This window comes from Pristis pectinata, chromosome 30, assembly GCF_009764475.1.
Source record: "Pristis pectinata isolate sPriPec2 chromosome 30, sPriPec2.1.pri, whole genome shotgun sequence".
Taxonomy (NCBI): Eukaryota; Metazoa; Chordata; class Chondrichthyes; order Rhinopristiformes; family Pristidae; genus Pristis; species Pristis pectinata.
Genome location: NC_067434.1, coordinates 17,288,281 through 17,314,334, shown reverse-complemented (window position 1 = coordinate 17,314,334; position 26,054 = coordinate 17,288,281). Strand labels below are relative to the sequence as shown.

General features: G+C 40.9%; 1 protein-coding gene across 1 annotated transcript in view; it reads right to left on the bottom strand.

Moving 5' to 3' along the window:
- mcu (mitochondrial calcium uniporter) overlaps nucleotides 1-26,054 on the bottom strand; it is a 135,277-nt gene that overhangs the window by 71,736 nt on the left and 37,487 nt on the right. The window lies entirely within an intron of this gene.

Genomic DNA, 26,054 nt, shown 5'->3' with positions numbered 1-26,054 from the left:
GTACACTAGGGAGGACTCCTGCTGGAACTATTGACCTGTTAAGAAGTGTGCAAGGAAGATCAGGAATAAATGAGTTTCTATTTTACTTCCTTCCACCTCCCACCTTCCCCTCTGCCCCCAAATAATCCTTCTGCACGCTGCCTCAAGTTCGGGAACTTGGAGAAACAGACCTCAAACCCATCTCCCACTCTCAATTTGATGCCTAGCTGCATTTGATTGCTGCATCATACAAACAATATATGAAAATAAAATGAATTCTCAAAGAGCTTTTAAATGAGTTCCCTGAAACACAGACACGTTAGTTGTGTGAACATCTCATCCGTTAATTCTGCAGCCTGGTACAGTTGATTTCCTGATGATCCTTTTTTTGAATACCTCATTTGTACAATTGACTGATGCAAACTTTGTTCACGTACAAAAATCTAAATCTTAAAGTGACACAGGCTGTTGCTGAACACAGCAACATGACCAGCAAGATATCAGATGCACAATTGTTCATTACTGAAAACAGACTACTTTTTCCTCTCACTTTCTGCTATTGGCATCTGTGGATTTACTCCAAATTATTTAATGAGGCAGACTACAAGCTTTTGTCTCATTATTATAGTGCTGTGAGAAATAATCGGCACTCAGCTGTTTGTTCCCGACATTTTCAAAAAACCATCTTTCTTGTCCATTGGATTCTTCCAAGATAATGAAACATTCTTAGTTTATGGGACGTGGGCATCTCCAATGGCTCCTTGAGAAGGTGGTGGTGAACTACTTTTCTGAACCTTTGAATCAGTCCTCCTGATAATGGTACTCCCGCAGTTTGGTTTGGTAGGGAGGTCCAGAAAATAGATGTAGCAATGATGAAACAGTGATGTCTATGTCAGGATGGTGTGTGAGTTGAAAGGAAGCACGTAGGTGATGTTTGAGAATTAGTCCAGTAGAGGATAGCCAGATTAGCAATCCAGAGACCTGGAATAATGAGCCACAGTGTCTTAAAGATGTGTATATAATCAGAAAGCTGGAATTAAATAGCCAGCATCATTAATGGTGACAGATCATTTAATGCAAATCAAGGAAGTGAATCTGCTGTCTTTTCCTGGTTTGCCCTTCATGATTCTAGACTTACTCTTAACCTCCTTGTTGAAATGTTACAGGAAAACCACTCAGTTTAAACAATAACCAGTGATAGGCAATAAATGTTGGACTTGCCAGCAACACCCACACCCCACAAACAGATTAGTTCCAAACTTTGTATCAAGGAACCTACAATGCAGGTTGATTAAGAGTGAGGTGTGCAATGGAAAAGTGTGGGACCAAAAGTGTGATTGGATGCTCAACTTTAAGGTCATGTGGCACTGTCGATCACATTCAACTGTCATTCTGATGCTCCATAATTCCCTGTTAACATTTGTGCCTGCAGGGTGTCATCTTAATTTCCATGCATTGAACAGCAACAGTAACAACTTGCACTAATGTTATATTTTAAAATAATAAGACAGCCTAAGTCATTCTCAGAAACTTGCTCAATCCACGACAGAGGTTGTTACTGCAAGTGAAACACCACGTCTTAAAGAGTATTTTAAGGAAGAGATAAAGAGATTTAGCAACTCTGAACTTAAGGTCTTAAACAGCTTGAGGTATGGTCACCAAATGGTGGAATAAAGAATTCCAAGAGCCCAATTTTGGGAGGCATGTGGACATTAGAGAGACAAGGTCATGTGATGAGTTGAGACGTGAAACCAAAGATGAGACTTTAAATTCAGAGCAGTTTCACCAGTTGGATTTTTTTTGAAGAAAATAACTCAAGCTACCATCCTGAACTTAATGGTAGCTTTTGTTAAAATATTACTGTATTTAAATTCAAAATTATATTTACCATCGAGGAATATTCCCCTTCTGTACTCCCAGTCAATTGCTTCTGCATTTGAACTTGAAAACACATTACTAAATCATTTCCAAACACAACCGTTTCCTTGGATCCACTTGCTGCTCAGAGAGTAACTTCAGTCAACGTTACAATCGAGCTCCGCAAGACACCTCTTAAATCTATAGACTCCTGCAGTGACAATGCAGTTTTGGTTAAGAACTTAACTCTACAATAGTTTATTGTAGAAAGGGGAATGCATAAATATTAAGCAGAACAATTTTGGATAATGCGAAGAGTCAGACTTAAGGGACTAAGAGGATAAAGTCTCTCTTCCAGTCAAGCCAGGCACAGTGGGCCAAATGACCACCTTCCTGCACAATACAATTTTCTGGTTGTAAAATCTTCCAGTTTACATTTGGCCTGTGTGAATTCTGTTTAGGAGCTCTGTTAGATCATAGCAATTCTGCTGTACGATTCACTCTTTGCCTTGGAGCAAATTAGTTTTTCCAAAAGTAATTCAGGTCACTAATTGGGTTACATCAGCTGATACATCCAATCAGAGCTGGCAAACCCACTACAATGTTTTCAGGTGCAAGGCAGCTGTTGCATGCAGCAGAATCTGATAACATTCAGGCATAGATTGATAAATATATTAAAAGGTAACATCAATGGAACATAATGACCATCTTCAATAATAGAATCAAACAATTTTCCCTTAACATTTAATGGCATTACCAGAACTGAATGCCCGACCATCAACACACTGAATTCATAACTGACCAGAAACCCAAATCGCATAAATATTGTGGCACCAACAGCAGATCAGAGGCTCCTTTAGTCAAACACTCACCTGCTGACACCCGAAAGCCTTGCCAACATTCATGGGGTACAAGTCAGGATCATGACAAAATACTCTCCACTTGTCTGGATGAGCAGAACTCATAAGGAAGTTCAATATCTTCCATGACAAGGCAGCCCAAAAACTCACTCTTTCCACCACTGGTCTACTTGGTTATTGTAATGCCATCTATAAAATGTACTGCACTTACTTTCCAAGGCTTCTTTGACAGCATTTCCCAAGCCAGCAACCTACACCATCTAGAAAGAGAAGCAGCAGGCACTCAACACCACCAGTTGCAACATGCACATCATCCCAACTTGGAAATTAATCACCATCACTTTATTGCTGCAGAGTCAAAATAGCAGCATATTCGACCCAACAACACTGTGGGAGTATCTTCACCATAGCACTGCACGAGCTCATTAACCTTGAAAGGGAAAATGGATGGGCAATAAAGCACTGGTGTTGCCGGTGCTATCACATCTGATGAACAACTATAGTCGACATATTGCAAAGTTTAGTTATCTGCATTTTCAAAGGACCACGATGTGTGGTGTCCTAGGATTTAAAAAAACATTTTAATATTCATAATTCAAAGTTTAAATGTTAAAAATGCTGTACTGGAACATATTGACGTTTGTTGCCCTGGATGATCAGAATTCAGTTGCTGTTAAAACTGCTTGCATCTCTCTCAACTTGGCATATTAATTTCAATAAATCAGTACAGCTCTACCTCCTGGCAAACTCTCAGCATATCTAACCCATCATCTTATTTCATCTATTTTGTTAAAGTAACACTATAATCACATTTGGCTCTGGCATCTATCAAGAACATAATGCAGAAATAATCTTGATTATCCACTAGCCTTTTTGTGTAAAGGTTCTAGTTTTAATGATGTGTCCCCTTGCTCAAGATAATACTTGGGTCTGTACTGAAAACTGAAAGATAGACTGAGGTCTAACAATAATTTGGGTCAGATTCCCAAATTCTTCAAGAGGTCAAAGCAGCCAACCTTTTCCAGCCACAACGATGTAGAATGTTTCCTTCCATAATAAATCTATGCAGTATGCCTGAGCTGTACTATCCAGCTTCACAACTCAAGAACATGAATCCCTGAAAAATGACTGCAGCCATCACATTCCCTAGTGTAAACAGGCTTCAACTCAGATGCTTTGTCTTCAGTAAGCAGCAGCAACATCAACAACACATTGATTTAGCTTTTCTAAACTGTTCTAAAAGGCAGCTGGCTCTAGAGGTTTTATATTGGATTACTAGAATAAACTAGGCAAATTGAAAACCTGAAAGGAATGGTTTCTCCATGTCATTTGCTCTTTAATCTTGTTTTATTTAACAGGATTAGAGCAATTGGGAGCCAAAAGGCTTGGATCATGGTCGACTGACAACAGACATGTTTGTAAGCCCAAGCTCCTGGTAAAAATCCACTTTTAAATGGAGTTCCCTTTCAAATTTTGTATAAGCTAACATGAGGCTATAAACAAGTAGCAGCAATGCAATCCTTGACATCATGGCTCCTACTTCTAAACAACCCTCACCCAGCAACAGGAGGACATTTAGCCCCTCAAACCCATTCTACTGTTTGATGAGATGACAAGTAACGTGATGCAACTCCACATACCTACTTTTTCCCCTCGAATCCTACAATACTTTTGGTTAACAAATCTAAAATTAATATTTAACAGAGCATAAAAAAAAGCCATTTACACAAGTCATCTTCAAATTTCTATCCCTCCCTGCAAATAGAATAGTTTCCCCAACTGCACAGGTGAAAGGCTCTGGATTCACTGTATCAGATGTCTTTAAGATCTTAAAAGCATTCAGTACAATCAAACTTTAACCTTTTAAATTCCAGTGAAAGCAACCCTAGCTTGTGTAGCCTCTTCCCTTAGTTTAACTCTTGGAGTCCGCTGTCATCCTGGTAAACCTACACTGCGCACACCCTCTCCAATCCTCAAGTGTGTTGCCCAGAACAGTCCACACTATTCCAAGTGTGCTCTAGTTACACAGGTAGGGAAAAAAGCAAACAGGGGCTGAAAAGCAAAAAAAAAAGCTACACAAATCTATTACAGGCTGTAACCTGCTGACAAATTTGTGTTTCTTCAGTTAAGAAAATAGAACATAGAACAGTACAGCACAGGAACAGGCCCTTTGTCGTTGTGCTGAACTAATTAAGCTAATGCTGCCTAATTAAACAAATCCCTTCTGCCTGCATGTGGTCCATATTCCTCCACTCTCTGCATATGCCCATCTAAGAGTGTCTTAAATACCTCTGTCATCTATGCCTCTGCCTCCACCACCACCTCTGGCAGCACATTCCAGGTACACACCACTGGTAAAAAAAAACTTCATCTCCTTTGAACTTACCCCTCTCACCTTAAATATATGGCATCCAGTGTTAGATAATTCTACCCTGGGAAAAAGATACTGGCTGCCTACTCTATCTATGCCTCTCATAATTTTATAAACTTCTATCAGGTCTCCCCTCAGCCTCTGCTGCTCCAGAGAAAACAACCCAAGTTCATGCATCCTCTAACTTTTGTGGCCTCTTTTTCAAGGCTGAATTGAAATACTCCACCATTAGGAACTTTCAGTTGGCCTGAGCTCTAGAATTCCCTCCTTAAACCTTTGCACCTCTCAACTCCATTTTTCTTCTTTAGCAGACCCCAAAACTTTCCTCAGTCCCATTACATGAATATATGAGAATTTTTCCTCACATACACAGCTCCTGTGAAACACCTCGGGGGTGTTCTTAATAGATTAAAGGGTTAAATATAAATGAAAATAACTAGCAAGTGTTGATATAGATTTTTATACAATGATTAACCAGATACAGGAAAACTGTTGTGCTGAAACCTCAATTCCACAAGTTAAACATAGCAGCTCAACTCAACCAGCTGTCTTCAGAGACATGCGCCAGAAATACACAGAACAAATTGCACAACTCGTGATCATGGCTGTAGTTACACTGGGTGTTGGCCAGCTTCTGAAACCTGCTTTAGAGGAATACAACTCTGAAGATTGAAAAGAGAAAGAAAAAAAAAATCAAGATTATCCTTTCATCCACCAAATCTCAGACAGTTTTAGAAACAGTGGGGACTGTTTCATCGGAAATAGATAACAATGAAGTGGATTTTGATTGGAGACAACTGGCTTTGAGTTAATACCAAGTTACAGAGGTTGAAGAGATTGGTGGATGCTGAACAAGAAGTTAGATAGGGAGAAAACAGAAGGGAGGAGGATCTATTGGGCAAGATAAAGTACAGAGGTTGAGAACAGTTCTCACAATGCAAGGATAGGAAGAAGGGCTTCAAAAGAACACCCAGATAGACACTGGGGGAAAAGTGACCAGAAAAATAGAGAAACTTTACTAGAAACTAAACCTTTCCAGGGCACAACAGATTGCAGATGCTGGAATCTGGAGCAAAAATTAAACTACTGGAAGAACTCAATGGGTCAAGCAACATCAGTGGAGGCAAAGGGATGGTCAATATTTCAGGTTTAGACCCTGCACATGTACAGTCCTGATACAGGGTCTCAACCTGAAACACTAACCACCCCTTTGCCTCCACAGATGCTGCTCGGTCTGCTGAGTTCTTCCAGCAGTTTATCTTTTGCACTAAACTTACCAGGCCTGGCTGCTTCTTCCAGAGACTTATCTGGACTTTCAGATATCATCTGGGTTCAACAGTGGAAAGCAACAGAAGATAATTCAACCCTCCAGACTGTCCTACCACTTAATGAGATTCTGGCCGGTTGATGATCTAACTCCATATCTCAGTATACCCCTTCCTCCATCCCTATTCCTCTATTCTTTGGTACAGTTAGTTATTAGAAATCTATGGTTTAAGGAAGAGGTCACATGGTGGATTGCTGAGACAGAATGTTTTGGGTTCAAGCCCCAAGCTCATAATCCAGCTTGGTAGTTTGGTGCAGAACATAAGTGGACAGGCTCAAAATTGTGAAATTGGCTTAATGCTGCCTTCTAACAATGGACAAGAGGCTCTACACTGGGAGGGGAGGGGGAAATTGTGTGGGTTGAAGTGGTAAAATCAAGCAGGGAAGGAACTTGCTACCAACTTATCAACTGGATACAGACAGCCACATTGCTTCTGAAAGGGAAATCAAATATACTCAGTCAGTCCAACTCCAGCAATAAGCATAAAATCTGGAGGACTGAGGGCGTTCTGCACTGGATACTTGGATAAAACATTAAACTGAGACCCTGTTAGTTCTCTCGGGTGGATGCAGAAGATCCCGTGATATTATAAATGGAGCAGGAGTTCTGAGAGTGGCCCGGCAAATATTTATTCCTTGCCTAATATCATTAAAAGCTGTTTATCTTGTCGTATTGGCTACCATATTTCCTCTGTGACTACAAGTCAAAAATATTTGATTGAATCAAAAGCACTTTGAAATAAGCGATGTGCACAAAAAAAAAACACAGTATTGATGCAAATCCTCCTTTACCATGAACTGAAGGAGAAACAAACCAAATGGAAAAATCATATTCATTCTGTGTAATTTTCTCACCCAAGGACAGATCTTAGTATCCTGAAGAAGCTGATTAACAAGAAGAGAATTTCAATTTAATTGACTCAGTTTTGATCAGCTGCATTAGAATACTTCATGTCCAAGCCTTTCTGGCAAGCTAGACAGCCAAAGATTACACCTCCTGATGGTGCTTCACACAAGGATTCACCTTCTTTAACTATAAAGACTGGGAATTGATTGGAGCTCTGGTCTGAAATAAGGAGGCATCAGCACATTTGCAGGCTGCAGTGACTGATTGTGGCATTAGCGTCTGCAGAACTCGGCAGCATGGGTAATGCCTGCATCCCCCACTATAAAAATCATTTTACTGTGTAATTGATTACAATGCGGAAAAGACGGGTGAGGAAACCCCTTATTCAGCACAAGAGTTGCGTTTCACTGGTTTTCACTGAAACGTGATTGCCTGAAGGATTCAAAATCTTACACTGGTTCTTTCTAATTAGGTAATAATTTCAATGCAGCCTCAGCAATGACTGTTCTGTCCTTGGGAATCCCTGCTCTTTGTAACAAGCTTCAGTTCTGCTTGTGATCAAAGAAAAATCAACATACCCCGAGTGATTACTTTGTGCTCACTGAGATTAAGTGAAAATTTATCACAGGTATTATGCAATCTAGGAGGGGAGCAGGCAGTGAGTGCGCAGAAAGAAAAAGGGTGTTTTTTGTTTAAGGAAGATAAACATGTTATCTTTGTTTCCCTGCTAAACCTAAGTCATGCAGGACGTTTGAAGTGAAGTCACCATTTTGGAAAGAAGCATTCTGATAAAGACAATACTGTGCCATTGAAAAAAAATTGCAACTTAAGGAATTTTTGATAATCTAGGGCTTTTATTAGCAGATAGTGAATTTGAATTGCATGCTAAGCTACAAAGGACAATTGGCTATGTTGTTGAGGAAGAATAATATGCAGGGTTGTGGGAAGAGAGCTGGTGATTGCGATTAATTGGACAATAAATGACTAATGTCGGTGTTATTTGCTGAATGACCTCTTTCCAAATTGTAAAATCTTACATAAACCTGCTATCACCTCTTGTTAAAAATTATTTAACCTGCTCAGCCATAATTGAAGATACGTATTGCACATACCACAGGTTTCCAAATTGTGGCATGTGCGTTCATGGGGACGCCAATCATCAGCCGGTGAAATCATAAGGCTATAAGCATAGACTGTTGGGGGGGGGTTTAAAGAGGGGAGGAAAATGTGGTGGTGAATTGGGAAAGCTGATCAGATAGATGCCGATTGTTATTAAGGAGTTAAAATCTGAATGCATATTGATAGAGGTAGGTGAACAGCTGGTAAATCTAAAATGCAATACATAAAGTCAAACTGCATATTTATTGTACCCTGCACACGTGTCAACTAATCTGAGTAAGGTCTGGCCCCATGATTAAAAGCCACACATTATTTTGGGGCATTGAAACTTATCCAAAAAGGAAATGTCAAAATAGATAAAGGCTTTCAGGATATCCCCATGTGACTTGGGCAGCTGAAAATAAATCTGGAAAGGATTTTTGAAGCAATGTGAGTGCTGCTATAGATTCAGCCCTGGGCAGCTTGAGGGATTCCAAATATGATAGAGTGGAGGAGGGGGCAAATGAGGTCAGGAGGAATAGAGAATGGAATTAATATGGATGGGTAGGAAGACAGGTGATACCAGAGTCAGTTCTCCTGCACTAACAATGCTCTTCTAATGAAAAAAAAACTGCAGATGCTGGAAATCTTATGTAAAAGCAGAAAGTGTCAACATCTGTGGAAAAAGAGAGTTAACATCTCTGCTTGGAAACCCTTCTGACAAAGCTCTGATGAAGAATCTTCGACCTGTTCCAGTCTGGAACTTCATATTGAAGAGTGGAAGTTGCTCACATACACCTACGTACATAAATAAAATTCATGATACAGATCAGTTTTAGGAGGCTTACTACTTTGGATGAAGGCATTCAAATCATTTCCAAATACATCACTGATGGTTTCAGCAAGCTGCAACTTTGAAATGACACAATTTCAAAATTAACTTCAGTTAAACATTGCACCAAAGGTACAAAAACAGGAATATTGATTGCAACTAGAAATTCCTGCCTGTGCTCACTTCCTCACATTGTAATGTTATGCTTGGAACCAAACCATAAAGCGGAAAGAAACTGTGTCAACGGTAGAGATTCCAAGAAGTTTTGAAAGACTATAATGTTACCTAGGATTTCCACACACAAAAATGTCAGGTTTCTATTAAAGCTCAGTAACATCAAACTGTGCCTGTGATTTCCATGAATGTCTTAATTACTGAAGTCAAGCTAAAACAGCACCAAGGTGAGTAAAAGAACTGTGTTGAACATACTGCTAGTGATAGATGAATCTTGCATGGTTTTCATCAAAGATCAGACATGTGTCTTATAGGCTTTATATGATTATGATGCCCAGCAAGAACAATCTGGGTTTGAGTCTCCAGGGATCATGAAGGCTCCAACAACTGCCTTTCATGGTTTTGGGGACAGCGCCAAGTGCAAACCATCTCTCTGTGTCGAGAATGTTGGCAGCAGCTCTGGATTAAACCTAGCCCAAAGACATCAATTTTTTTTGCTGCCCTGTACACATAGCACATAGGTAGGTACTAAGAAACTTGCTGCTCATACAAGGTCATAAAGTTTGCAGGCAGAATTTTTATTGCAGAATTAAATAATTTCAGCAGTAGCTTAGAGTAGGAACTCATTAATATTCAGACATCAATTCTTAATGAAACTGAATGTTCTTTCTCCTCTAGCCTCCTAATTTTAGATTAAACAGTGCTAAAATGGACTTCAAAGCCGAAACTGTGGCAGACCTACAGTTTGTTGTTAATCGTGCTCACCCATTAAAAACAAATGCAATCAATTTGAGCCAGACTGCTGCTGGAGCCATGGTTAGATTCCAGGAGCAGTTACGAAGTTTGGTGTTCCAAAACTGAACCAGCTCTTGAACTATATGGTCACTGCCTGGGGTGGTGGTGGAGGCAGATACATTGAACAGGTTCAAGAGCTTGTTGGATAGGCATATGGAGGAGTGTGGGATGGCGGGATATGCGGGAGGAAGGGGCTAGGTAGTGTGAGGGTGGTTTGATGGACAGCACAACATGGTGGGCTGAAGGGCTGGTTTTGTGCTGTATGGTTCTTCTATGGTTATAGCTTGACATTAAAAGGGGTTGGTGGGGGGGGGGGGGGGGGCATGGTGGAAATATCAGACCCCTTGCCATTTGAAACCATCCATGGCAAAAGTGATGCTAATACCTAAAAAAAGACATTTATAAATGTGCCATACAATACAGCAATCCCCTAGCATTCTAAAGCTGTCATTTCCTTTGCAAATATGACTATGGTTTATTTTAAGGCATGTGGACATCACTGGCAATGCCAGCATTCAATGCCATTCCTGAACTGAGTGGCTTTCTGGCTCAGAGTCAACCATGAAGCTGGAGTCAGACTGGGTAAAATGGTAATCAATCAATCCATCAATCGGGTTTTCATGACAATGCTGTAATTTTATGGTCACCATTACTGAGACAAGCTTTTTATTATAGATTTATTTAATTAACTGGCCTTGCATTCTCCAGCTGCTGTGTGTGACTTGAACTCCTAATTTTAGGTTCCGGTCAACCAATCCAATGACAATCACAATGCTGCCACATCCCTTAATTGCATCTCAAACCAATTGTGTAACTGCAAGGTCTCCAAAAAGTAATCTACAGAAACAGGCTGATCAGGCCCACTGATGTGTGGGGTGTGGTTCCACAGTAAAGTTAATCTAAAAAAATTTTTTTTTTTTATTTTCAGCATGGTAACAGGCCCTTTCGGCCCAACGAGTCCACGCTGCCCATTTTAAATCCCCATATTAACCTACCCATACGTCTTTAGAATGTGGGAGGAAACCCATGCAGACACGGGAGAACGTACAAACTCCTTACAGACAATGACGGGAATCAAACCCCAATCGCTGGCGCTGTAATAGTGTCACGCTAACCGCTACGCTACCGTGCCGCCCCCCCGCTATGCTACTGTGCCACCCAGCCTTTCCTTCCACTCTGGTTGCATACCCGTCCATTTCTTTCGTCCCAAACAGAAGACCTTTTATAGCACATCAGCCAATGTTATTGAAAGGCAATCAAAAAGCAAAAACTTGTAGATGTTGGAAATCTGGAATAACAAGTTTTAATAAAGAGTTACAAACTCAAAATTCTCTCGTTCTCTCTACAGATGCGGTCTGACCTGCTGACTTTCCCCAGTCATTTGTTTTTACATCATTGAAAACTATCCCATTACATCAACATTATCTACTAAAACTAAATTTCTCAACAAGATTCTTTACATGACATGACTTGACAAGATGGGCAGAAACAAAAATTTTAAAAATTCACTGCATTAATGAACATTACAACTGGGGAGAAGGTGGGCTGCAGTAAATAAAAGATGTAGCACTTCCACATATGGTATAGACTAACAACTCCATGCTAAGTACGTGACCTTAGTCAACACTACTACATCATCTACATAGCACATGGCACCAGATCAGAGTAGGCAGTGGCATTGAATTGGCCTCTTATATCGAGAGATATTGTTTGCTACTTGAAACACTATGTCCCCTACTTCAACACTCTGCAAACTGGAGAGCACACTCCAGTCATTTAGACCCAGCTGGGAACAGACAATATTGGAAGATTTAAAGGACAATTTCCAAACAGGTTGGTTTATCAAACTGCCACTGATATTCTCTCAGATTTCTGGCCTGCTGCCAACTTCATCACTTCAACCATGGGCTCTTATTATTTAATCAGTCAAATTTAAAATTCCTGTTACTGTGTGATGGGATTTTTTTTTGAACTCCTGACCATTGATCCAAGAGCCCATGGCTTGCCAGTCGGCACCAGTGTCTTCAGATGCACCCAAAAGCTGCCAGTATTCAACATCATGCACGCACCATCATTCGAGCCAAACTGCATGCAGCCCCACTGGACAAATAGCCCATTTCTGTTCTTAACTTCTTTGCAAGTCCTCCCTCCATTTTACCTTGAGTGTTGACTCCCTATTTTACAATGTCACACAACATCCAATTTCAAAAATCCTCCATGGGCCCTCCATCTTAAACCCTTTGATCTGTGTTCATCCATCTTCTGATTTCCTTAGCTCTTATCCTTTGGGGCATGCCTTCAGCTGTCAAAGATAAAGCTCTGGGAAACATTTTTTAAACCTCACTACTATCTCTAAGACTCTCCTTAAAGCCCATCACTTCATCCCCGAGCCTTTGGTCACCTGCTCTAACATCTTAATATTCTACTTGGCACATAGTCAAGCTCCATTAATTTATAGCTGATAAAATGAAATCATACAAAGCAACAGAACCTGTTTCTACACCATCAGCTTTATTTTCTCTAGTGAACATCCCAAACTCTTGTTCATGAACAACCCTACACCTCACCTCTTTATTCCAAATATGGAACTACTTAATTCAAGTCGCTCTGCAGAAATATTAAAAAGGCTTCAGTTCAATTGTAGTTAGCATGATAGTAAGCATTACAAGGTCACTTTCAGGATCAGTACAGATCTTTTGGAGTCCTGAAATAGAATCAGTCATCTGTGGTCGTCAAGGGCGACAAAGGGAGGTTAAATTTACAGATCCTCAACAGTTTGATAAATAATGCAGTTGATGGAGAAATCTGTGTGGGGATTTCACTGCTGCCAATCATACTGTTAAGGCTCACTACTAGACAGGAACAGTACACTCTATCACCACTCCTCTCCCAAGCTCTGATAAAGTCTTCTCATTCACTTTATCTCAAAAAAGAACCAGGGTAGTGCAAGTGCAGGGAACCTCTTTGAAATGCATCACAGATATCTAGGCAACATGAACACAAAGCCAAACAACAGAAGCAAACCTACACAACAGTAGCCACAGTAACTGATCCTTTGCATACAAACGTTCAGACAGCTAGAGTCAGAAATGGGAAGGTTTTGGAATCTGTACTGGTGATACTCCCAGCAGGTTTCATTGCAAGTAAATGATTGTCTATTTGCAGTTTTGTTTTTAGGTAAAACGTGCAATTCTATAATCCTCCTCTCACGTGAATTCCATGCGAGCTTGACTTAATCTTAATAATCCAGGATATAACAGAGTGTTTCTGTGGGCAGTCAACTTTCAGCTGAGACAGCCAAATCAACCACTCGGTAGATGCAGCAGAAGAACCAATGACACGAAGAGCACAGAGTTCTCTCATGTGCTCCGGTCAATATTTGCCCTTAAACGTTAATACAGATTATTTGATCATTACTCTGATCAGTATGCAAATGCTTGTATTGCAGTAAAGGAACTATTAATGAAGTATTCCAAGATCAACCACAGCATAAATCAGTTTGGCCATTTCCTTCGAAAGAGAATATTTGTAAAGACAGCAGAAAAGCTTTTCTCCAGCAACTCCACAACCCCAAATCTTCTGGAAGTTCATTTCAGATGGAACCCTCCATTCCTTCACTCTCCATACTCCAAATTTAATGTGCCACCCATCAGATAGAGCTCTCTTCATACAGCCTGGTATTCAAGTACTGCCTCAGAGACAGGCTAGATGATATGTTCATGTCTTGGAGTCTGCTTTGAACCCAGAGCCTCCTGAATTAAGAGCACAATGATGACGGAGTTAGAAATAAAAAAAAACTGCAGATGCTGGGGGAAAAGAAACAGAAAGTGCTGGAATTACTCAGCAGGTCAGGCCGCAACTGTTAACGTTTCAGGTCAGAGACCCTTCATCAGACGCAGCCAACCGGGTCAAACTGACAACTCAGTTTCTGCTTTGGAAAAAGGAAAGGGAAACCCCAGGGGATAAAGAGAAGGAAAGCAGGACACAGCAGCAGAGCAGGAAGGATGCGACTACTGACCAATGCAGCTCAGCAATCCAGAAAGAAAAAAGGATTTAATCCCCATTCCTCAACAGGCAACCTTCTGAAAGCAGTGTGATGCCAACACAGTCCTTCTGCATAGATGAAGTGAAGCTCATGATATCACACAGCTTCACAGTCAATGAAATACTTTTATTCTATTATAGTTATGTTTCAAGTGGCAAATTAAAAAGCCAACAGTTGCATGGTAATGACCAGACAATTTTTGCTTCAGTAAAAGGGCATGAGAGAGTTCTTGTTCAAAGCAGTGCCCTGCAATCTTTTATGGGCACCTGGGAGAGCATGCAAGGTGGGTTTAATTTTGGAGGGGCAATCTTTTATACAAAGAATTGATGAATTAAGCTGAGGCTCCATCTGCTTGGGGAAAGCAAACATACAATAAATGGTAGATGGATAGTGGAACTAAAGACCTGCAGATCCCTGAAGGAATAAAATGATAATGAAGGCAGAGGATACGTGGCTTTATTGGCCAAGAGCATGTAGTCATACTACAACTGTGTACAACACCAGTGGTTTAACTAAAGCGCTGGGTTTGACCGGCAGCTGGAGAGGCTGGGCTAGAGGTAGGAGGGGTGAAGGGATGGGGGAAGCAGATGAAGGAGAAGGGAGCTGAGATGGAGGGAGAGACTGAGCAAGGCACGATAAGGGAAGGGTGACGGAAGGAGTGGATCAGGATGGGGTAAATGCAATGAAGACTGTTTGGGCAAGATCATTTATTTGTTTCCATGAGTGCATTTGTGTGTCCACATATGTGGGCACTAAATTTGTGCAGCAGAGCTTATTTGCCAATCTTTGACTAAGACCTCACTTTGTAAAGTCCTTACGGGAGCTGGTGTACAACAGCCATGCCACATTAAAGGAATTCATGCAGAGACAACTTTCACTCCTCAGAACTGGAGTGGAAGCAAATCATCTCCCTCTCCTGGAGGGACTGCCCAAGACCATGGGAAGGATGTGTTTGCAATAGAGCAGGTCCACAGATGTTGCCATGGCTGGAGAAACTTAGGAGAAACTTAGGAGAAAAAGATTGCAGGAGAACAGAACTGAGGAAGCTCACGTGAGATTTAATTAAGATGTACAAAATTATGCGACTGACAGAAAGGACTTATTTCCCTTAGTAGAGGTCAATGTGAGAAAGAAAAATTTAAGGTAATTATTGGAAGGATTTAAAAAAATGGTGGCAATCTTTTCTCACAGTGATGGTATGGAGATCACTGCCTGAAAGCTGGTAGAGCAGAAACACTCATCACATTTATGCAGTACCCGGTTCAGCACTGCTGGGCCATAACCTACAATGTTTTCAGCTGAGAGCTAGGAAGAGTATTCGGCTGGAGAGCACTTTTTTCCCCCACCAGTATGTATGTATAAAAGGGCCAAATGGCCGGCTCCCATGCCAAAAAATTATTTTGGGTGATGAATAATGAGCTCTGACACATACTTAATCAGTGCTATATCTCGTGGTCAGCAAATCACACCATTAACAGTTGTTGCCAGATTTTTGGGAATGTGGACAATTGGATGAGCTCGTTACCATGATCTATTTTCTTTTTGCTCAAAAGGCTCAAGTTGCCTTGGTATCACCAAACAGAATTGTAATGCAAATAAACACACACCCACATATTAAAACAACCAAGGCCAAGTCTGTCGCAAGCACCATCTTATCTGTGTCAACACAAAGGAATTGAATAAAGTCATTCCTCCATAATTAATTCAAGACCAATTAAAGCCACTGCTCTTCCGTCTTGTCAGGCCCACTGAGTTATGGTGGCTCTCGTGGTCAAAATTAATTTTCATTCTGTGGGATTGAGAAACTTTGCTTGCAGTCAGATCTCTATTTACATACCGTCACACAATCCTGGATGTTTTATTTGTGGGAGTTTCCTCCTGGAAAACATTGATCATTTTCCAACTGCACTTGAAAATTTAATATTACACAATTTGGCTCACAGCAGCACATCCACACAAATAAAAAAGGGATAAGATTCAGACTGTGCCCTTAACACTTTGCTCTATAATTGAGGACTAAATTTGTAACACGTTCAAACTCTCATAGTTGCAGGTGGTTCAAAACAAGCATGACCATACAAAAGCTTTCAGCCAGCAGCCTACATTTCACCCATCTGCCCACCAATCAGACATACCACAGTTCAAACAACTTAGAGATACGTCAGAGTATTTTTTAAAAAAATTCCATCTCCCCAGGACTTGTAAAATCAAATCCATATTTGGGAAAATTTCTATTGTTGCAGCATTCCTGCAATTTGGGGTCAGTTTAAGTTGCAGTTCTTCAAAATGAAAAGTCAAAACAGGAGAGAATTTTTGAATTTAGTGGCTGGAAACAAAATTATGTGTTCAGGCTGTTTTCATTCAACCGCATTTTACAAGTTCAATATTTTCATTTCCGTGAACTTCTTTCCCTTCAGATTATAAGTTTCTGTGAAAAAAAAAGTGACAGCACATTTGATTTTCTCCAAGGGACTAAAACTCTGCTGGATTATATCATGCAGTAACATGAAACCATGTAACCCTATCCTGAGAACAGGAAAGCTCCATGGCCCTAGTCAAGGATCAAGAGGTTTAGTAATGCTCCTCTATGACCAAGAGGATTACAAAACTGAGTTCACTTTCAGGATCTCTTTGGATACAAAAGCAAAACTGAACCTGACCGTAGTCAGTGAGAACCCAGCCCGAGCCTACCTGCTTATAACCTTTCCCACCACCACCCTAAATATAACAATCTCAGGCATGCTATTCACGTGGTAATACAAAGTGAATTATCGTGACCTGGATGAAGTATTGAAGTCGGTTGCTGCAGCACAGCCAAACCAAAACTTAAATGTTTTGATGAGAATGCACATGGACCCTAACCTAGCACACTGGGTTCACATCAGGTGGACAGGCTCCACTGTCATCCTTTCCAACAGTTGGAAAAATAGAGGATCCGTTTACTTTCTAATAGGTTTAATACCTCCATCGGTAGTATCTACAGGAGGTGCTTCCTCAAGAAGGCAACATATCAAAGACCCCCACCACCCGAGCCATGCCATCTTCTCGCAGATACCATTGGGCAGCAGGTACAGAAGCCTGAAGTCCCACACCACCCGGCTCAAGAACAGCTACTTCCCTTCATTCAGTTCTTGAACCAACTGGCATAACCCTAATCACTAAGTTTAACAACACTATGACCACTTTGATCACTTTGCACTAAAATTGACTGTTTTCTTTTGCTTTTAATTGTGTTCTTTCTTGTGAAAATTATGTTTGTTTTTCTTGTGAATGCTGCTTATATGATGCTATGTGCCTTTGATGCTGCTGCAAGTAAGTTTTTCATTGCACCTGTGCATAACATGTACTTATGCATAGGACAATAAACTCGACTTTGATATTCCATGGTATTATTTCCAAAGATCAGAAAGTGTTTCTGGGTGTCCTGTGATCAATATTTATTTTTCAAGCAAACTAATGATCTGTGCATTATCACATTTCCGCCCTTAGGAGCTTGCTGTGTAGATGCACTGCTGCACTTCCTACACTATACCAGCGAATACTTGATTGGCTGTAAAGGGGCAGGCTGACGTCTTGAAAGGCACCAGTAAAGTGAAAGTCTTTACTTTCTTGTTGCTGATGAGACAGAACAATTCTCTCATTCATTTGCAGGGCAGACACTTCACCAGGAAGTAATTTACTCTCGGAGGTTTCAATGCAAAAACACCACATCACCAGAAGTTTCTTAAAAAGAAAACACAGCTATAAAAGAAAGATTTGTATTTAAATAGTTCCTCTTATTTCCATTTCAGGCAGTCTCAAACAACTTTACAATCAATGAAATGAAGTAGGAAATTTGCACACATCAAGACAACACACAAAAAAAGCCTAATGATGATCAGGTTTTTTTAAAAAAACAATGTCATTTGAAAGATAAATATTTGCCAGGACATCAAGAGCAACTCTCCCACTCTTCTTTGACATAATACATCAGATCTCTCAAATCCACAAGCGAAGATGGGCCTTCTGCTTCATGAAAGGCAGTCCATTGACAGTGGCCCGGCTACCTAACTTGAGCCCGACTACATACGGCCATTTCGGTTCTTAGAGTCATAGAGCTATCCGGCACGGAAACAGGCCCTTCAGCCCAATTCGTCCATGCCGACTAAGTTTCTTATGTTACGGACTCAGTGAAAGTCCCTTTAAGATAGAGTGTGTGTGTGTATGTGTGTGTGGGGCGTGCTTACGTCAATAGAAGATAAAGGACGTAATGACGTTGTTGAAGAAGTCAGAAGAAGAAAGAGAGAGAGAGAGAGAAGGGAGAGAGACACCAGCCTGCTTGTTTTCTCTACCGATGGATGAGAAACAATAACTGTGTTTGCCATAGAAATCCATGTATGGAAATTGGAAGTAATCCGGTGGAGTTCACTTTGTTGCTGACCTGGAGAAGGAAACAGGTATTTGTGTGTGGACGACCACGATTTGGATGCTTTTCGGGGTGAGGAAGTCACTACCGAGTAAACACTGGAGTGTCGTTTGGGTTCCATCGTGGAACATTTGGATTTCGTATTTACTCTCTCTATATTTCTCTACGTCTACATCTTATCTTCTGACAACGGTGGTTGTTGAAGAAGCCCTTGCTCATGTTTCACCTTATGGCTTGCGGAACTGAACTTTAAGAACCATTCAGGAACTGGGAGTTTTGGACTTTGTCACACACACACACACACACACACACACGAAGAGTTTAGTTTTGGGGTTAACGTTCGAGGTTTAACATTTTTGAATTCTAACATACTAACATTTTTACTTTTATTTTACGTATTATCATAAGTAGTGATTAATAAAATAGTTTTTAACACTGAATCATGCTCAGTGTGTTTCTTTTGTTGCTGGTTCGTGACACTTAACTGAGCCAATCCCATTTGCCTGCACTTGGCCCATGTCCCTCTAAACCTTCCCTATCCATCTAACTGTCCAAATACCTTTTAAATGTTATAACTGTACCCACCTCAACCTCCGGCAGCTCATTCCAATATACTCACCACCCTGTGTGAAAAGGTTGCCCCTCAGGTCCCTTTTATATCTTTCCACTCTCACTTTAAACCAATTCCCTCTAATTAGTAGAATCAGTGTCCAAAACCAGTACCTTGGGGAAAAGACTTCACCTATTCACCTTATCTGCGCCCCTCATGACTTTATAAACCTCTATTAGATCAGCCTTAAGCCTCCTACACTCCAGAGAGTAAAGTCCTAAGCCTATTCATTCTCTCCTTATCAGCCAAGCCCTCCAGTCCTAGTAATATCCCTATAAATCTTTTTTTGCAGTTTAATGACATCCTTCCTAAAGCAGGATGACTAGATCTGTACACAGTACTCCAAATGTGGTCCTACTAATGTCTTGTACAGCCATAACATGACATCCCAATTCTTGTACTCAATATTCTGACTGATGAGCCTTACGTTGGGTTTGAAAAAAATTAAGTCCTTGGTCTTGGTCAGATCACGCCAGCTCTTTATAAATTAATGAACTAATGGTCTGCAGTTTTGCGCATGTGTACACATTTATGTTAGCAGCAACTATGAGGGACCTGAAATGCTAGGGATGTTTGAGACGAGACTCTGGACAGCAATGGATAAGCATCAAAAAAAACCTCAGGCTCCCACTGTCTGTGGTCTAGTTGGGTTGGGTTTTGGTTTTGTATCTGAACAGATCTATCTTTATCAGTGCAGCATTCCCTTGTATGCTGCAGTGAAGCAGATGAAGAAATTTTTCTGCCCAAGTCTTCACTTCTTAGTACTTCTCAGGTGGTCCTTCGGGATGAAGAATGACTTGCTTCCACTTCGGTTCTGGAGTGAGTAACGAGGCTGGTGTGGGACCCTCAGACTCTTACCACACATGCAGCAGGAAGGTACCTGACTGGACAGGTGAGTGGGCAACTTGAGGTGATGGGCTCTTCGGTTGGCACATAAACAGAAGGTTCTCTGTGCCATCCCGAACATTGTCTCCTGTGAGACTTGAATCTACAACCTAGCGTCTCGGAAGCGAGAATGTGACCAACTGTTGAAGTTCACGGAGAGAGGGCAGGAGTGGCAGAAGGAGTACTTGCATGAATAGACCAACAAACAGAACATGCTATGGCAGAGGCCGTGTTGAACAGAACCTTTCACTCCAGGCTCAGAATTACTTTGAAACTTGCAAATGCTGAAGTGAAGGCTCCGCATAATGGCAGCAATCGTGCTTGCCAGAAATCATGGTAATTGGAACAGACCCTAACATTAATCACACCAAGAGATCACGCAACCGAGAGTTACTAGAACTGATTTAAATACCAGTTCATTTCAAGAATCCTCATAAAATACCAGCTTTAGTATTAATCTGTTTGCACGACAGATGTTAGTATTAACTAAATGGTTGATTTTCCACCAAATCAGACTTTTGCCTCCTTTACATAGAATCATAGTTATACAGCATGGAAACAGACCCTTTGGCCCAACGTGCCCATGCCGACCAAGCTGTCTACCAGAGTTAGTCCCATTTGCCTGCATTTGGTCCTTATCCCTCTTAGCTTCCCTATCAATGCACCTGTCCAAATGTCTTTTAAATGTTGTAATTGTACCCCCCACCACTTCCTCTAGCAGCTCGTTCCACATACCCACTACCTTGTGCGCGTAAAGCTTGTTCCTCAGGTCCCTTTTAAATCTTTTCCTGCTCAGCCTAGACCCATGCCCTCTAGTTCTAGACTCTCCTATCCCTCGCTCTGTGCTGTGTTATGTTTATTAATGTAATCTTGCCTCCAAGCCAGAGAAAGGGAGAGCATACAGATAATTGTGTTGCCATGGAGTAAGAGGAACAGCAGACATGGTAAAGATGCAGTTATTTTCAGTCACACTCCAAAATGGAGCACAAACCCCTCAGCTAGATCTCCAGCATTGTACCGAGGGAGTGCTGCACTGTCTGAACGTTGTTTTCCAGTCAATTTCAACCTGCTTCTGGCTATCCTCTCAAAGATGTAAAAGATTCCATTGGACTACTTCATGGAAGGGGAGTAAATTTATCCACAGATCCTGACACCGATTTTAAATCACTCATCTAATGTCACCTTAACAGATGATCTAATCTTTTTCACACTAATGTTTGTGTGATCTAGCTGGTTGCTGTAATCCTCACTTTGCAAGAGTAACTACACTTCTAAAAGGACCCTGGAAAATTGTCTTGAAATCAATTGCTGCTGATGCTAGCAACCTGAAGTAAAATAAAATGCTGGAAAACTCACCGCATCAGGCAGGGAGAGAAAAACAAGAGCCAACGTCACAGTTGGATGATAATCTTTCATCACAACTCGTAGGCTTTCCATTTGGTCATTCCCAACACTGCAAAAGGTGTGGCAGGTATGCAAGTTTGAGCAGCCCAGAAGCAGACAGAGCAGAAGGGGCTGTAAACCTAATAACAAGATGATGCCCTGAGAGACAGGAAGAGAGTTCAGTAGTTCCCGAACTGGCACTGTTCTCCGCCAAAAAAACACTACACAACCAGCAAGTCCATTTCTCTGGCCAGGAGCTGTATCTTCAGAAATGAATGAATGAATGAATGATGCACACCCCAAATTTTTTCCTTCACTGTTGTGGGGACAGAGTTACACTGGTGCCCCTCATTCAATCTACTGTGATGCCACAATTGAAAACATCACAAGAATTATGTTTTAAGACTATGGTAAGTAAAATAATGAAAAACATTCTGAATCTTAAAAGTGCAAATCAACATATCTATCTGGAATCCTCAGTTTATAGCAGACAGAAAGGAATTTTTGCAATATCTGCTGTGCCACTAATTTACCAAGATTTATTTGTACAAAACCTCTTAATAGAAGCCTTCATAAAATAGTCTCTGTCACACATACTTCTCCAGGATAATTGAGAAAACAATCCCAATAGTTTTCGCTCTATTTCATCTCCACTCACCAGTGAGATGAAACCATTCCTTTGATGTTCTCAAGGTCTGTTTTAATTAATTTTATAGTAATTAGCAGGAATGGGGTAAAGCCAGAGTGAGAGACACTGGACAATCCACAACAAAATGCAGCAAGTTTATTAATATTTAACTTACAACAATGAAGTAAACATTGAAATTAACTGGAGATACAAATCTGCAATGAGGCACATGGGACCTTAGAGACGAGTCTATGCCAATGATATTCTTGCATCCTGGGAGCATCTGCTGAGAGGTGACTGTCACCACTGGGAATAAGTGTCAAAAAGAGAGCTGATCATAGCTCAAGGAACAGAATTCGTTCATTCCTGGATCTGCGGTGTACACAAGCCTGCGGCGTGCATTTGGGCAAAACAAGTTGGGGTCAATGCCATTTGGAGCTTCAATGAGCTTAAAGTAACTCAAGTTTGTAGTCCTTTTCATATCTTTAAATATTGTGGGAAGGATAATGCAGATCGAAATTAGAGACAAAGATACTTGAATGTGATATCACTGAGCTGTGCATAGTCACCAACAAATGCCTCAACTTTTTAATCTTTTCTTTGTGCCCTTCATATAGAACTTGTTCTCAGAGTTTCTATAAGAGACATTAACAATGATTAAATGTCAGCCCATAAGCTACATTATACCACACCAGGTTCTGCCCACACCACCAACTTCCTCCTTAATCCTGACAACTTTTCCTCATTGACCACTGGCCTTGCAACTTTTCAAAAGGCATAGCACAATAAAAATTAAACGTTGGAAACATAAGCAGGAAGTTTGAAATACAAGTCTTCTTAGTCAGACCCTGGTACTTGCATCCACTCCAGCTCTGTGGATTCCGAGGCTGACATGGGCCCTACAGGCTGTACCACGGAGTCAGGTGGGTGAGAAGCTTGGGGTGGGGGCGGCACCCTCCATCCACCTTATTTGCTAGGTTTGTGCATATTACTTAAGGGACTCAAGGTGACTCAGCCCAATACATCACAGGCACATCCCTCCCCACCAAAATATCCACAAGAGGCGCTAGCTCAAAAAGGCAACATCTATCATCAAAGATCCCCACCATCCGGGCCGTGCCATCTTCTTGCAGCAACCATCGGGCAGGAGGTACAGAAGCCTGAAGCCCCACACCACCAGGTTCAAGAAGAGCTACTTCCCTTCAACCATTTGGTTCTTGAATGAACTTGCATAACCCTAATCACTGCCTCAGTATAGCAGCACTGTGACCACTCTTCACTACAATGGACTTTATTTTTTGCACTAATTGTGTTCTTTCTTGTATAATTTATGTACAATTTATGTTCAATTTAGGTTTTTCTTGTGAGTCTCTAATGCTATGGGGATTTCTTCAGCCAGAGGGTAGTGAATCTGTGGAATTCGTTGCCACAGAGGGCTGTGGAGGTCAGGTCATTGGGTGTATTTAAGGCAGAGATTGATAGGTTCTTGATTGGTAAAGAGGTTAAGGGTTACAGGAAGAAGGCAGGAGAATGGGGTTGAAAAAAAAATCAGCCATGATTGAATGGCAGAGCAGACTTGATGGGCCGAGTGGCCTAATTCTGCTCCTATATCTTATGGTCTTTCTCAACAATGCTTTTAAGAACATTTTAATTACTTGAGCTTCTCCTAATCTCATATGACAGAACTCAGATAAGAATGTATGTTCTGAGTGTGCGTTATCAGCCATGCAAATGATGTGGCCTGCCTATCAAAGCCAGCTGCATGCAATTTCAGCCTCAATTGCTGGTCTTGAGAGGATGCTAGCATCGGTTCGCTTATTGCACCCGTGTACTTGGAGGATTTTTACGGAGTCAACATTGATAGACTTCTCCATGTTGTAAGGTGCCTATGGTAAGGAGACCACTTCTCAAAAGTCTGCAAGATGATTGGAATCACTGCTCTCCAGTGCATTGAGACATGTGCTGGATTTGAGGTCTTGATCTTCAATGATGAATTTCATCATTCACATGTGCCTTCACTGAGAGGTGCCTCATGAGGCATGGAAAATGGTTAGCATCTGGAATGAGATCCTTCCTCACTAGCTGTATCCAACTTTTTCTAAGTGAATTATACAGGATATACAATACAAAAACAGGCCATTCAGCCCCACCAGTCAATTCAATGTTCAGCTTTCCTCATCCAAATCCATGAGCAGACCTGACGATTCCCTTCTCTCTAGTATGCTTGTCCAACCTCTACTTAACGATATCTATACTATTCACCAACACTGTCTATGGTAGCAAGTTCATCATTCTTTGATTAAAGTTTCTTCTGCATTCCCGATTGATTTTTCGGTAAATGTCTTATAAGTGATGCCCTTACATTATCTTCTTCCCTCCTTTGCGTTCACAGGCCTTGTGTGGTTACAGTCCCACTTTCAGTTGCACTTGGGGCAGAGCAGGTAACCAAGAATCTTGGTTCCTTTCAGCATTTTGCATTTGCCAGCCTATTTATATCAAGCGTATTTTTGGTTTGGTGTTATGATAGTGATGGAGAGGTAGTTTCAAATGGAAGGGAAGAAATGTCAAGCCCTTTACTGATAGCAAGGCAATCTTACAAGACAGTCACCCTTAAAATGAGCAATGCCAATATATCAACATCAAATACTAATAGCACTAAAGTCACAGTGCTTGAGTTCAATATTATGACCTACCTTTTGGGTTTTATAATTCTCACATTAAATGAGAAGTACTTGTGTTAATTGTCTGACTTATTGATGATGAGGATTCAAAATCCCAAAGTTAAAGATCAGAGTAATGCAAAAACCTCAGCACAATACAGCCCTCCACCCACTCAAGATATGGCAGCAGCCAGCCCATGGGACTTCATGTTCTCAATCATGAGGAAGACCATCTGGCTCTTCTTAATTGGCCACCAGGAAACACCCCAGAGCTCCCTAATTATAACTTTCTTCAACCTCTTAAATAATCCCACTGCATTTCAGTTCTGGGAGGTTAACATCATATGCAAAGCAGCAATGTTTATTAAAGTGACTGGTAGCTCATAGCGACATAGGCAATGAGTTTCTGAGAATTCTTCAGACATTTCTGGTTAAGCTATCCAATTTTAACTCATTACTGCTGCACGTCATTGTTCTTTTTAATTGCAAGTTAAGCAAATTATATGGAAAGGGTAGAGAGAAGTCAAATATGGAACATCAACACCAACAAGAACAGGTTGGTAAAGTGTCTTGTCTGCTTCTTTTCTCAAATAAATGAGCATCTTTGTGGAATGGCCTCAATGTCATTATTGGGCATCTGTTTTTAGAAAGAGATCTTAAAATCAAACCCCTGTCTACATTCAGGTAGATGCAAGCAATCTATTGGTACAACTTTAACATCAGGGGCTTTCTGAGTGTCCTATCAAACATCTTCTCTCAGTTAGTATCTTAAAATTCATAGCATCTGGTCAATGGCACAATACTGCTTATGGGGGTTTACTGTAGATTATGTGCTTGCTACATTATAACAGTGACTGCTAGATGATCACTAGATGTTAAGACCTTTAGGATGCTCTGAGAAGGTGTTACAGAAATGCAAGTTATTTTTTCTTTGTGATCCAGGTGATCAATTGGAACTATTATAATTAATAATTGTAAGTCACCCAGTTAAATCAATTAATCAGCGTATACAGCAGATAAAAAAAATAATGTGGTAAAAAATAAAAAAGCCTAAATCCCATCAAACGATTGTAGTAGCAGCTGCTTTCCTCTGGAACATTGGGAATGAAGGCAGAATCTTAATCACAGCAAGACAACCCATAGAATTGTGGCAGGTACACAGAGGTTTGAGGACCTCTGGACACTGTAGATGAACAGATATTTAAGGATCTCTAAACAGTGTAGGTGGACAGAGGTTCTAGGTCCTCCAGACACTTGGTGGACTAAAGGTTCAAAACTTTGTATAACATAGGGTTGCAA